Here is a 15,550-nt window from a genome sequence, read left to right as displayed (position 1 = left end):
ACTGCCATTAGATTCTTGTCAAGTATAAATTATCTTGTGAGATTTTTGGTGAATGAATAGCCTGCAGAGCAGGCGAGACTTTTTCGAGTGAGCGCTCACATCGTAAAAAGTTTAGCTGCCATCTTGAATTTTTCATGCAGTGGAAAACTGGAGAGAGAAAGAAAGTTCTACCAAGGGAGTGAATGATAGGCAAGAGGAAGGTCAATGAAATGTAGAACTGATAAATGTTGCATACAAGAGAACTTTAGAGATGTATAAGATCAAAGATTTAAAAATTTACCACCAAAAGCACTATAAAAGTTGGTTTATGGATGAGATGTTCTTTAATCAGCCAACAGAGTCAAGAAAATTTTAACCACACCAGAACATCACATAACAAACAAAGTTAATAAAAAGAAACCTTAAAGTGTTACTGAAACGAAATTTTCATATGTAAGATTTTTGCTCAGTAATAAAATTTCAACTTTACTTGGAAACACTGCAGACTTTTTTTTTGCATATGGTAAGCGAAAACTGCTTTTTCAGCCGTTCGAAGTTGGCTGGTCAAGCCCAGAATTGGCGGTCATCTTGGCACGGCCAAAACAGCCTAGTAACCTTACTAGTTGTATTACTCTCATGCCGAGCTGAAAATTTAGAGTGATTATGGGAGAAGAGAATACTCTTCGAAGCCCCCCCAAAAGCATCTTAAGGACATTTCAAAGCTACAAAGCAGACAATAACAGTAGCCTTAGACATGAAGAGGTGGAGAGTCTATTCTGGAGCTTTTCAGTTTATTTAATTGGATATTTCCAGGATATTTTATGTAAGCAAGCAAACGAGTGCGAGTTCTTAAATCGCAAAATGATCGGGACACTTGGTCAAATGGCCAGCACTCAATTAAACAATATCTACACTCATAAAGTAAAAAAGACATGAAAACAAGAGAAACCGGCTTTTGAAAATACGCGGAGTGCTGCTGCATGAATCGTAGCAACAACGCTTCAAGTTTTCGAGTTGCTTCGCTTCAAGGAAACCAGACTCTCTGTGAGCTTCACCATGGACGAGATTGTACTATGTGCAGTGACCTTTAGTCCAGTTGTATCTGCTACATCCTACAAGTTATCACAACAGCAACAATTTAAGAAACCCTCTTCTTTTATACGGAAGGAGCGAATTTAAAACTATGAAGGGATAAACTAAGCTGCCATGCCCCTACAGGTGTGTTTTCAGGAAACGAGAGAAAGCATGACAATGTTGCCGGCCAAAGGTCATATATGCAAATTAGTTCAAATTCTGTTAAATAAATCTTCAAAAGGAGTGTAAACTAGTGATGTGTTAATGAATTGTTTTGAACTTGGATACTATTAAATGAAGATCATAGACATAAGTATGCGCTAAAGAACTCAAAGTAATCCACTGGCTGTGAAATATTGCAATTGGGGAATACGTGTAAAAGAGAAGCAAAATTCCTGCTTCATTTACGTGTGCGGCAATAAAGCAAACCCTGCTGTGGATCACAATTTTCAAAGATACTCTTTGTCTACCACAACAACTCTCACTTATAAGTATCATAAAAAGATGCTCTCTCTGTGCAAAGAAGTACTCGACTCAAAGCTTGTGGGCCGTTAATAACTTCATGATTGTGCGGATGGCTGATGCGCTTACTGCTTAATGCAGTAAAGTTGCCGAGGATATACTCAAACCTTGTTAATAGACCTTAGATAAACATGAGAATCCAAATTTCAGAACCAGGCTGAAACCAGATGGTGATATATCGTGTTTAGGCTTCAGGACATGATATAAAAGTTGCCACACTTGTCGTTGAGTCAAGTACGTAAGTACTTAATCAAGTACTCAATCAAGTACTCAAGATGTTCGAAAAGTATACTGAGCTGTTCAAATCCGTAGCATTCATTTTGGTGAATCTACACTCTTTGGCGCCCTCCAACATTCACGATATGTATTTCCTGTCAAGGCTGGACAGAAATTACAAGGTAGAAAACTAGTAGGTATTGACAATATGAAGAATAAACTTGAATAAATCTAGTGAAAACAAGAGAGAATCTATAGCACTTCCTGCGTGGATACAACCTGTCACGTCACAAGGTCCTTAAACTCGGTTCCAGAGACTGGACACAGTTTTGCTCTAAATAGTCGATTTTGGGAGCTAAAAAAAGCACTTTCCGTTAGGATTTGACAGAAATGAAGTTCACCATTATTTTAAGCATGTTTGAAACTATAGATTGGGCTAATAAAAGAGAGTACAAAAATTTCGTTTCAGTAGCACTTCAACATCAAACTCAAGATACAAAACACTCAGTTAAATAGATGTGTTAAAAAGGTGACACTAGTCTCTGGTGAAGCTAGACAGAATTGAAATTTTAAGTTGAAGTTTTAAGTTATGTATAATTAAAACAGCATATCAAATTATTCTACATGTATAACTGCAGTCTTAGTGGAAAAGTAAAGTTGTCACGCAATATGTTTTTCAAAACAGTTGTTTACCAAATGTCACTTAAATTTCATTTTTTAGTGAAGGAATATATCAACAAAGACACACGCTTTGTTTCTGACACAGGCAAAGCATATGTCTTTTACAAACTACAGTGTAGTTTGTAAATGATAAAAATTCATTTTATTCCTTAATTTCATTGTTTGTCACAGATTTCATGCGTAAAACACGCATTGTTTAGTCATTCTATAATAACCAAAAGAAATCTTGGCTACTGCTCCATGGCTCCAGCACTCCTTGCTGTCCATAGTTACATGTGTGTCAAGACAAATGGCTTCCCGCCATTTCTTCTTGGGGAGGAATACAGATTGCACTCAAAAAAGTGGCAGAAATCAAGCCTAGAGCTCTATGTTACATGTACCTTAATGATGAAAAAAAAAATTGGTAGAAAAAGAACAACATCTGTGGACAGACTACTAAAAAATACATAGCCTCAAGATCAAAAACAACTCACAAATAAAATTCCGTGGAAATTATTTATTAACAGTAAATATCATCTGTTATAACAGATTAAATAATTATTAAAAATTATTATTGTTTGTGTATCTTCAAAACATCAAGAATAATTTTCTACTTAAATCTCTTAATGGGGATACACACAAAAGTGCTTGAAATAAATAGGACATTCAAAAAAATAGTGTAGTTCAAGAATAATATTGACAAATATTAAGACTACAACTTTGTGGTCCAGTTGCCTAAGTGTTTGTTAAAGAGTATATTTACTTCAATCAATGAATCAAAGAACTTGTATTGACTTTAACTACAGTAGAACATCCATTCAAAAGATTTTGGATGATAATAAAATAACCCCTGAGTACACAAGTTCCCTACCTGAGAATTAAATTCAAGACACATATACTGGTACTTCAGTAAAATGCCTCAAAGATAAAAAGGAGAATACTGGTTTCTACAAACTTTATATTTCATTCTTACAGAGTCAGACAACAGTGAGCAAGTACATGTACCAAGAATCGTCAATTTCTGTAAGCAGTCCTTTGTAACGTAACTTATAACAAGGAGCCTAAAACTGTGACCTTAACTGTGACATTAATAAACTGAAATTTTTTTTTGCATGGACCATCTAATCAATAGCTAAACATAGTAGTACATAGCTTGCAACAAGAACCTTCAGGAACTGAACTTTCCTACACTAATAACCATGTTTTTGCTTGAAAGACATGTAGCACAGTGACACCTTTGAAAAGCAATGATACAAACTACATGATTAAGCAGTTAGCAATTTTAATACAACTATAATTTTACAATTTCTGCTGTAGTAGTACAATGTAACTTTTATAATGATATATCCCCTTACATAGTTGTATTATTACTGCATTAGATTAATAAGCACTTAATGACTGGCCCCAAGAGAAACATTGATGGTCGAGGGAAAACAAAACTCACTGTTTCCCGAGGGGCCAATCATTAAGTGTTTTGTTATACCTCCCGACCCAAAAATAGAAAAAAACTGTGAAATATGGTTTGCTTGATGCCTACAGTGGCTGTGCTTGCAGTACGAATGACGGTCCGAGCTATCCTGCTACCAAAACGACACGATAACAGTCTTTTTCTTCGCAGCTAACAAAAAATAAAGACAATAATTAAGCTGCTTAGCCTTAGATTCTATAATGCTTCACTCGAGAATTCTGGGTTTGATTTGATTTGATGAGAAACAGCATATTTTGTTGTAAATGACACAACCATTTTCCTACCTGGTGACAGCGATCAAAGAGCGAATTGGTGAACACGAGCCACCCATTTTTGGCGCAAATTAAAAGCTTGAAGATATAAAATGTTCAAATTTTCTCTACTGTTAATCTGATATGTTTTTGCAATTATAAATTCCTTTTCTTGAATAATGAATGCCTTCTCTAATGAGAAACATTGTCCTACTTCAATGGCTTTTTGACATCAGGCCAACTGGCACACAAATTTGCTGCCATTTCAAGGTGCATGACCTGATCACGTGCGAGTGAAAAGTTCAAGTTGTTGTTTTCTTAGGGAATTAGAGAGTTTTGTTCGCCCTATGGAGTTAGTGAGTTTTGACTCATGGCACGTGACACGTTGTCCTCCAATGGAAAACGTATTTGAGTTGGGAGATATAACAAAAATAATTATAACATTACAACAACTAACTCTTTGAGACTTCAGGAAAATGTTAATTTAAAAACAATAAACGTGTAAATAATACATTTTTCACAAGAAAATGTTTAGTAATTATTGTGAAGAAGAGCTCCCAAAATCAACTGCCGGTCAACTCTCAGCCGACAGTTGACCTGTCTTTTCAGGACCTGTTCTTCACATTTACCCGATCTTATATTGTTTTTAACATCCAGCACTAATATCTTGCTTTCATAGACTCACTGTTGGATTCAAACAGAGCTGTTCCACATCAAGAGAGTAAGCATTGCTGTTATAATTGTCTTCAATATTTCTATATAACATGCTATTCCAGAAACTTTGCACCACTCAACGAAAATGTCAAAAAGTAGGCTAATATAAATGAATTTTCAGAAATAAGTGAAATCAATAGCCATACAAGGTGAACTGATAATGCCTCTAAATCTCATTTCAAGAATTCAATTAAATATTGTTTGGAACTATTGTACACTGTAGCATATTTTACAAGTAATTACCCATTAGATTTTTCACTATTCTAATACCAAACACTCAGACTATCTTCTTCTTTTACAGATTTACAGCCCAGTCGTTCAAATCATAGTTCTGTCCTACAAATTCCATGTATGTGATTCGAATAACTACATGTATTTATTCTCTAAGTAAATAGCTCTTTATAACATTGTATAAGGTAACATATACATGCACTAACAAGCTTTTAGCCAGATGGGCGTGTAGACATTCTGTGAACGGTCACTTATCAAGCTCCACCAATCAGAGGACCACCATATTCATGTAGGAAAGAAAAGGAAACCCATGAAATGATTTTCTCAAGGTTATCATGATGACTAACAGTATTGTTTATGGGCACGTATGCATGATGGTGGTGGAAGTGACAGCTGAATCACACAAGCTGGCAACCATACTCCCGCTAAAAGGTTGACAGACACATGCAGCCTTAGTTTTATTGTGTCCCTCTTTGATATTAGACACCCATGTTACAGTCAACTGACACCTGGTGAAACAAGATATTTGCTGACCAGTATCACGTGACCATATCACGCACTCAAGTTTAGAGCTCATTGAGGTCACAGTTTTTTTAAGATGACCACTGACCAACTGTTGGTTTTCAAATGAATTGTGGGTTCATGTCAAGTTAACATCAGGGTGGGTTGTTTGGAAGCCAATTAATGCTAACCCAGAATTAAAAGTTAACTGAAGTGTAAATTTATCTTGTATACAAAGATTTTTCTAATCACTTCTTATATTTTGTGTATTTTGAGATTATTCAAACTCAAAACAGAAGGCCAAAGACTATAAACAGAAAATCTCACTGCAAAGATACTAAATTCAAATCAAAATTCCTGCTTAGCTTGGGTTAGCTTAATCAGACTTTAAATAACCCAGCCCAAAAGCTTTACTTTTAGCCTTCGTTAAATCTATATATTAAACTTTTTTCTTTATAGATCACAATCATTCTAGACGACATGCCAGATGTAAGTACTTTATAATTATTACAAAAAAATGTCCAGGGTTAACAGAAATTATAGTTCTCCTTGGTTGATGTACATTACATAACAGATGACTTTTAACACAGTTGAACTTCCCATAAGCGACCACCCAAAATGTCAAGCCTAGGTAATCGCTTAAGATAGCTGACACCATCTTAGGTGAAAATTATGCATTATTAGCATATGATAGCTACAGATTTACCCCATGTTTTAAATGTTTTATTCATGAACTTTTCCTAGATCACAGACAACAACCCTATAACTTTAATTCATCTAGTCATCAACGCCAACACCGTAAGTACACTTATTTTCATAAAGTTTAACAAAAACGCTTATTACTGGCTTTTTATCTTAATTTTATAACTTTCAGCATAATAATTTTAACTACAGCTGTTACAAGGCCCCAAAATAACGAATGTGTTCAAACCTATTTTTTTAGACCGCCTTCATGCTGCAAATGCTTTATCACAATGTAAGTACAAGTGTCATTTCTAATACTTCATTGGTATAACTACTAACATTTTTACTGTTATTCTAACAAATAAACAACAAAATTTCAGTAAATTTAATGTTTTGCATTAAGACCCTCAACACTTGCATAGTAAGTACAAAATAAATCTTAACGCATTGATACATTGTTTATTCTTTGCATACAAATAATGACAGGACTTGTCTTTTAGGAAATCTCACCATGAACATTACCAATTACTGGAAATACCAATATACATGGCTGCAAAATCATTTACTGAGTGTAAGAGGAGCAATACACATGATGGATCCATGCCCTCGGATCACAACAACACAGGTAACATGCCCCTACAGTTGATTAAAACACAATTTCAGATTACTTGTGTTTTTGAAGCAGTCAGAACAAAAAAATATATATATAAATTTGATTGACTGAAAACTAAAAACATTTTAATTTTTTAGATTCCACCATCAGATGCTAAAACACTTGCACAAGTCACCAATAAGTGCAAAAAAGTAGGTACATCAGTCGTTAATAAATGATTCATAATAGTCATAAAATTTTCAGCTGTTGCAACTTTTAGCACAAATGTGATACTGATTTTGCTGTACCAGAAGTTCCACTTTTCTTGCATTGAGATCATTGCTCAAGTACAATAAATGCTTTGAAAATTTACTTGTTTCATATTATTTAAACATGATATGAAGGAAGAGGAGGCACTTTTATAATAATAAGATGTAATTGAAGTTTGTCCAACCAAAAATGGGATATGTCCAACGTAAAATACACTGTAGGTTTGACCAGACAATTTGACCAGCACCAGCCGGGAAATTATTTGTAGCCCTGCAATATTTAATTTTAAAACAGAAATAAAGCCTTATGTAAGTTCAACATAAACTTTTTGTAGTATAAGTTCTGAAAATATATTCTTATCCTAGTATTCTGCTATTTAAAATATTATTTCCATTTCCCAGTGACTTCCTTTTTACTATGAACTCAACAATAGGGCATTCAGTACTACCATAAAACATAGTGCATTTGACAATATTTTGCTCTTTTTCAGTAGCTATAAATAAATAAATGCAGAATCTTGTATCCATTATATAGGTGACCAAACAAATTTACCGCGATCTTAAAGAACAAATGTTACACTGGCAACAGGTAAATCCATCAATTCATTTCATTTTTCTTCACTAACTATACTTTAAACACTACCTTTTACTACGCTTTTATGAGATGTTGTTATTGGCTATGACTTAATCCACCTTTCAATTCATTAACAGTCTTTTTACAACTACATCTATAAAAAATTCTCATTTATCAAGTCCCAATAACTACCACCTCAATATTCTACTCCTACATTTTGTACCTACACGTAATTACTGACTATTTACTTATTTATATGTTTTGCACATTCATGTACAATAGTAAAATTCAAGGAATCCATACGCGATGTAATGTAACAAATTACAAAACAGCCGCTAATTTTTCTTTACCACAGTCTTATTCTTTTTGGCTTAGCAATTACAATTTTTATCACGTTTCCATTAATAAATATACGCAAGCTTCTAATTACTTCTATATGAAGTATTGCAGTCCTAAAAATTATGATTGTAACTGAAATAGGATTTTCCTTTCATCAATATTGCACCACCAAACACTTCCAAACAAACACTAATGCAATTATTATTCGTTTTTATATACCAGATTGCTGACAGTGCTGAAACAGATGAGGTAAATTAAAGAGTCCAACGATTACTATTCATGCAAACCATAACTTTTATAAGTACAGTTGAACCCTGTTAATTAGAACTCACTTACATGTATTTCAAATCCCCCATTATTTTGCATTCAAAACAATCTCCCTTGGATCAACCCTTCAAGCCAACCCTTTGTCATTTCCCCTAAGAGTTTAAAATAAAGGAGTTTAACTTATTATATAATTTCCAGAGGTGAATATAACACTTGGACAAAATGATTGGTCAAAAACCTTGGCTTATATGATACTATATTCACCGCACTGGGCAGTGAATATAACATTTTTGAACCTGATTACTAAGCTTGCCACCTTTACAATCTCAGGAAATACACATGGTCATCTCAGTAAGTAAACATGAACAAAATTTTAATTTTCACTGTATTCAAGAGACATCACTCCAAGTCCAAGATATTTGAAAGAATGAATCTTTTCAAGAACTCACATTCAAGATATTTAAAAATTGTAAGCACAATGGCTACGTTGATCGCCAGCAGGTAAGATCGATTGACCAAAATTTATTTTTCTTCAAACTAAAGCTAGTCATTTTTAACCAATAATGACAACAGTGAATGAAATCAACAATGATTAAAACAAAGATATCAGATGAATTTATTTTGTGTAGTGTTTTGCTCGTTTGGTTTACTGCTGAACTTGATGAGTAAATTGATTCACAATCGATGGACATGTAAGCTTAGTATTAAAACTACTGTATACAACTTCATATGTGTACATGCAAACAAACAACTGGGTCTGTGTTTTTATGTGGTAGTCTATCATTCTGTAATCTTTGATGTTCACCTCTGAAAATTATCCCAAAAAAGTTATTCAACTTCAACAAATAATATTGTTAAAGATGATTTCCAGTCCATACTGCAGGGTCTCAGCTCCCCACAACCTCATTCTCAAAATCTCTCATCTTACCACCCCCTGAAGCCAACAAACAGAGACCCTGGTTGGGTCTGGTCACGTGTCTCTCAGAATCTGGGAGATGACAATTAAATTATTGAAGGGATGAATGGCCTAGGAGGAATTTTGTCTATACTTAGCGTACAGGAGTGCAAGATGTGTTGTCACCAAAGTAAACCTGGAACGATATGATATTCTGCAGCAATGTCCAGCAGTAATATTCTACAAACGCTGGGAAAACTTATCCATCATCTGATAGTACAAATTCAAGTTGCTGAAGTTTATGTAGCTCAGTGAAGGATGTTACATCAAAATTTGTAAAAATCTCCTCAAGAAGACAAATGGAGAATTGCACACAGCAGCCGAGGCTGTGTATGGAAGATCTTTTACTCATCTTTGGCTCAGAATGAAGTGCAAGTCTTACGAATGGCAATTAAATAATTTTAGAGTTTTAAGGCCTTTTAATTCACCACAGAAAGCCAAAGTCACTTCGACTTTCAGGATTCTGTTTTTCTTTGTGACTACCTTGCAAAAATATTGAGACCTCATTGTAAAAACTGTTGAGACTTTCTCAGCCTCTTCACAGACAGGAGCTGAAGAATTCAAACTGTTCCAAAAGTAGCATTATCGAAATTTGACTGCTAATAAATGTCGAAGGAAATTTTTCTCATCTAATTATTATCTGCAGTGGTAAGTTTTGTCAGTATCGAGACAACAACAAATTACCTTAAGTATACATGTGTGTTGTTATGTTTAATGAAATGTTATCCCTTTACAGTTCTGTGCGATTTTGGGCGTGATTTTATCAGGATGCTCATGTTTTGCGCTACTAATTTTGTAACAAGAAAAAAACATCGATGTATGCTTTCAGAAAATGCTGTCTTGTTTGTCAAATTCACAGCAAAAAGTAAACATGATACGTCCACGATGAAATTCTGACCTTGTTTCTGAAAAGTGTTAGTGTCTGTCTTCCTTGAGGAAGACAAAGTTACTAGTTCGGCCAATTTCATTTTGCTTACTAGCCAAATTTAAAGTGGCTTGTGGAAATCAGAAACTTACTAGCCAAAACTAAATTTCCACTAGTCTGTGGCTAGTTGGCTACTGTTAGTGTCAAGCCCTTTATATAGTGAATTGTGACCCTGCAGGCCCAACTATTTGATTATAACTGTTTGCAAGCACAGTACATTGCACAAATATCATATTTATCTTCATCCAGCTTTCCTTCAAAGACTGCCATAGTTTTACTTTGAGAAAGCTATCTATTTTCCTAGAGACATTCTTATGTTTTTTGCGTCAATTTTGATCGAGTGCATTCAAAGGAGAAACATCAATTACTACGTAATGAAATTGCATCTGCTCAACATCCTCAGTTGAAATATAACTGACTTTCCATAAATCTGGTGGGTAAGACAGCAACACTGAACATCATGACCGTGTTAAATTGCCTTGAGACAGACTTCATTAACCTTTAGATAAATGTTGGAATAGATGTTATTCGAAATTTCAGCCAGAAGACTAAGTACTGTTAAACACCGCAGGTAACTGCAGTCGCAGCTCGATACTTTGAATTTGACAAAGCTCAACGTGACAAATTGTTGATTATAGAGGACTCTTCCCTGATGTTCTCAATTGTCAAAGTGACATGTGACCAGACCCAACTAGGATCTCTTCTTGCTCACTCCAGGGGGTGGTAAGATGAGAGACCCTGGAAATGAAGTTGACCTCCCTAATGTTTATAAACATAAAAATTCTCACTCAATGGAATACAAATCAATGTTATTCGTTACAAACCACATACCTTATCTTTTAGGCCTTTCAAATTCTTTTTTCAACTGCTTCATTGATTTTTACAGCTGCAAAATTATTTCATCGACTGATATCAGAAAGAACAAAACATAATGGCGGTTGGGGTGAAACTTTGAATTTATTTCATGTAAGTAGTAGCAAAATCTTCACATTTGTGACGTCATATATGAAACAAAACAAATCACATAAACAAACTCTAAAAAGTATGCAGAGTCAAACTGGAAATCATCTTTAAGTATAAATTTATATAAATACAACAAAAGTTCCCAACAATTCACTGCAATATAAAATCAAATTTTACCATGCATTTCTAGTTAACATATAAACACAATATTATCTTTGACTCAACAAAACTTGTTTCTATGTTAGGAATTTACTGGATAAAAATATACAAGACCTTAAATGAACATACAGGTAAATTATTTAATAGATCCTTAAAGATTTTTCTCTTTTTTTATACATTACAAATGACAAATCACCACAAAAATCTACAAAATAGTTGATATTTTAACTAGTATCAAAGTTTTTAGTTTGGCCTACTATGTTAACTACCAACATCTGCTGCAATTCAATTCCAATAAAAAAAAAAAACATTTTTAAATAATAACAAAAAATTATACTGAATTTTCAGCTGACTGAATACCATAAATGCTAAAGAGGAAATGTTCATTTGTAATGATTTGTAATGAGTGTAAAACAAACAAAACATCTGAGTCTTTGACACACTTTAATTTCTGGCAATGAGAAATGAGCATTTCATCTTTATCGGGTAATATAATTTTTTGTCTTCAACATGACAGAGTAGGAAAAACCTCAGGTCCAATTGCCACTAAATATTGCTCTTAAGCAAATGAGAATGGAAGCTTGGTGATCTCTAGACAAGTAATATTATAGCCTTTGACAGCAGTCATGTGAGTGATAATTTCCAATCAAAAAATAATTACAAAATTTAAGACTGCAAGATAAGCAAAACAATAAGTTGAAAGCATGGATTAATTTCAAATCCAAGCATACTTTGCCTGCGTTCGTCCTCTGATTCTCATACTGGCCACCAAATTGGATGTTATGTACAATAGAAATCTGACATTACTAAGAAACTACGTTTGTAGTAGATTCCACAAGGTAATGAAAAATACAATCATTCTAGTTTCTTTTCACCAACGCATCCTAATGGACAACTGATATTATGCTGAAGCCAATTAAAAACTGAAATGTACTAGCCCACTGGACAACTGGATTTCAAACTTTTTTCCTGCCCTTCACTTGAAAAAAATTCCCATCTTCATCAAAAATCTCTAACCATTCAGCATAAGTTTAAACATAAATCATTCAATGTAAATGCACATGTACCAGTTATTATCCAACCACAACGTTATCTCAGCTTCTTTTTCAATAATTGAAAATTTCACAGTAAAGTACAGATTTTGTAGAAATCAAGTACTTTTAATTTCCTCTCTTATTTCTTTTCTGTTCAAAGTCAGCTAAGCTTGTTTTCCCCAATGGTATACACTGTATATTGTCATTATTTCTATGCAAGCATTCAAGATATTTAATATTGACCACAATAAATTGGACATTGAAATATCCTTATATACTGCTCACTGCATAGACAGATTGTTCAAGAATATTTAAACATTCTTGTTCTGTTCATACAGTGAGCATGGAAAGCAAATTTTTCTTTTCAAATTTTCATGATGGTAACTGAACCACAACTACAACAATTATTTTCAACCCCTAAATGGAAACATCATTTAGATACTGGTTAGATAAATATTACTTTAATTACAACAAATGAAACTAAAAGACTACACCCTTTTTGAGAGAAATTTTTACCATATCACAACTCCCTTCAAATCTCACTGATCCAAGAATTGCAATGTCTTAATTGCTTTCCAACTTAAGATTTACTTTAAGATATCAATGTCTTTCAAGGAAATCACTGTACACAGCAATTAAATTTGAAACCCAAGTACTAATAGTCCATAAAATCTCTTTAAAATTTACTCACTGCAGAGCCAATATAAAAAAATAGCACACACCTATACAGCATTTAATCTATGTCTTTTTGTTTTCTTTTTTTTTTTCAGCTTCCAACAGTGATCATCACTACATGTTATTGCCATTGAAATCAAAGTTGTGTTAATTAACTTAAAGATAATATGTACAGATGTACATACAGTATAAAGTAAACCAAAACATATATATATATAGCAAGTTTTTGATACTACAAAACATGTTTTTGTTGAAATAAGTAAATAATATATTCCCTGAGCACAATTAAAGATCACAATCCATTGGATGGATAAAGACTTCCCAACTTAAATTAAAATGTTGAGTTTTAAAAACATATCAAAAACCTAATGTGAATTTAATATAGGCTATTTCTTTTTCAAGTGACATGTATGAACAAAATCTTAGATAAAACATTATATTCCTAATCCCTCAGAAATGATCTAAGTGCTTATGTCCAAAAATTGCTAAATAAACGAAATGTTATGTTTATTTTCTATGATAAGCATTACTTCCCTCTGTAATCATCAAGTGAGTCTCATTTCCTTTGTATTCGCCACCAACATGGAATTTACGAACACAGCAATGCATGCAAGACACAGTCACAGGTAGCTTCATTTGATAAAGTCCACTGAAACCAACTCATGATTCGATGTCAACACTTCACAAAATTCTTTTGAATCTAAAAAACCAAATCCATTTCAACAAACATTACATACATGTACTGTCATGTAATTGAACAGAACTATCGTCAATTGTAGTCATCATCATCATCATCATCATCAGTCCTTGTCACGCCATCAGAGGCATAAATATTCATCATATTCTGTCATAATTAGCAAACATGTAAATGAAGTGGTCATGGAGTGCCAGAATATTCTGCAGTTACTCCAACATTATATTTCCTCTTAACATTAATCAGTCTTGTAGTCCTTACCTTCTTCAAAGAGGTCAACATTGTCAGCACTGTCCCTCATAATTCTTTGATTATCATTGCATCAGCATGAGTTGTAGGTGTGCAAAAAGGAAGTCAAAATTTATGGTAGCTTTGAATCAGCTCCTACGAATTTTTTTAAACGAAATGATATCAAAAGTTGAATCTTAGTATAAGCTCAATATAATTACAACTCTAATAAATGAGATCCCCTAGCTCTATTGATACATCGGACGTTTGCATCGTGTTCACTAACTTCCAATGAACATGATCATGATCCTGCTGATAACGATAATATTTCATTCCTTAAAGTTACAGCAACTACAATAAATGAAGTTTCGTTTTCCTCAGCAGAGCCGACTGTACTATATGATCAGTACATATCGTAACAAGATAAAAGCAAATTCTCGATAAACCTCTTTCTCAACTTCTTCTCATGCACAGCTGAGCTCGATGCACCTTAAATTGAAATAGGTCACAGTCATATCAAAAGATGGCGAATAAAATCATTCGCCTTCAATCATTCATTCAATCATTTAAATTTACCTTTTCTACAAGTATTTAACAACCAATGCCATTTTCTATTTTCCGTTTCACATCCCAAAATCAGCCAAACCTCCCACTATATCGCTTCAACTTTAAAGTCATTCTTCACATTTGCATCGCGCATCCTTACTGCGCATAATTTATGGCGTCATTATCGCGCGCTCGCGCACGCGCATATTGAAAACATGATGGATTTGCCTTGATATTGAGCTCCGTCAGTTGAAAAAATGGCTCTAGCTCACCAACGAGCACGGGCACCCCAATTTTTTTTCCAGTCATTGTAATCAACTAATCATAAGCTTTGCGTGAGAAAAGACTGATCTGATTTCTATTGCTGAAAATTGAATAAATAAGAAAAATAGCAGATACACTGTGGTCTTTTCTATTTTGCAGTTTGGTAACCACGTCAAGAAATTTAGTTCAAATTTTTAATCAAGGATTTAGCTTTGTCTGAATCAAACTTAAAATGTTTATTTGTGTCCAACACAATGTATTGACTATAATTTAATGCATGCTCTTATGAGTCTGGGCTCACAAAGATTTTACAATTATTGGGAATGCGTTCTTATAATAAGCATTAAATAATGCCAAAATGGGGCATTTTCAATGCCTCGCTGCTTCTTAATGAGCATGGGCACCCCCCTTTTTTATTTCAAAATTGAAGTTATCATATGACAAATATTCAGTGGGCAAAGTTTGAACAGGAATCTATTATCACTTTTATTTCAGAGTGTTTCGCGGGAAAAAAATTAAAAACCCAGCGCGCGTCAAAAATTATATTTTTTCACCAGAAAGTTAGCTCGGAACATATACATATTTATATTCGTTTGAATCGTCGATGAAATGACCTTTTCGGGATATTTTTTCCTTTGGGGTCAACAAAATCCTCCGATTACAAAATCACGCCGAACCCACACGTTGCAAAAAAAGTCTCTTCAAATCCCTGATTTTGAAGCGATATATCACTTTAGTGTTAATAGCTACCACACATCGGTAGAAC

The 15,550-nt window shown here is 33.8% G+C and overlaps 1 long non-coding RNA gene across 1 annotated transcript; it reads right to left on the bottom strand.

The window, feature by feature from the left end:
- Positions 1 to 2,948: 2,948 nt before the first annotated feature.
- Positions 2,949 to 15,065, bottom strand: LOC110046565 (uncharacterized). Its single transcript, XR_002296398.2, has 3 exons — positions 14,551 to 15,065; positions 14,008 to 14,130; positions 2,949 to 13,752 (listed from the first exon to the last, which is right to left on the bottom strand). It is a non-coding gene; the product is annotated as an uncharacterized LOC110046565 (long non-coding RNA).
- Between the last annotated feature and the right edge of the window lie 485 nt (positions 15,066 to 15,550).

Source organism: Orbicella faveolata, unplaced genomic scaffold (assembly GCF_042242905.1).
Source record: "Orbicella faveolata isolate gen_17 unplaced genomic scaffold, um_ofav_v1 contig_47, whole genome shotgun sequence".
NCBI classification, from domain to species: Eukaryota; Metazoa; Cnidaria; class Anthozoa; order Scleractinia; family Merulinidae; genus Orbicella; species Orbicella faveolata.
This window is presented reverse-complemented; position numbering and strand designations above follow the sequence as displayed.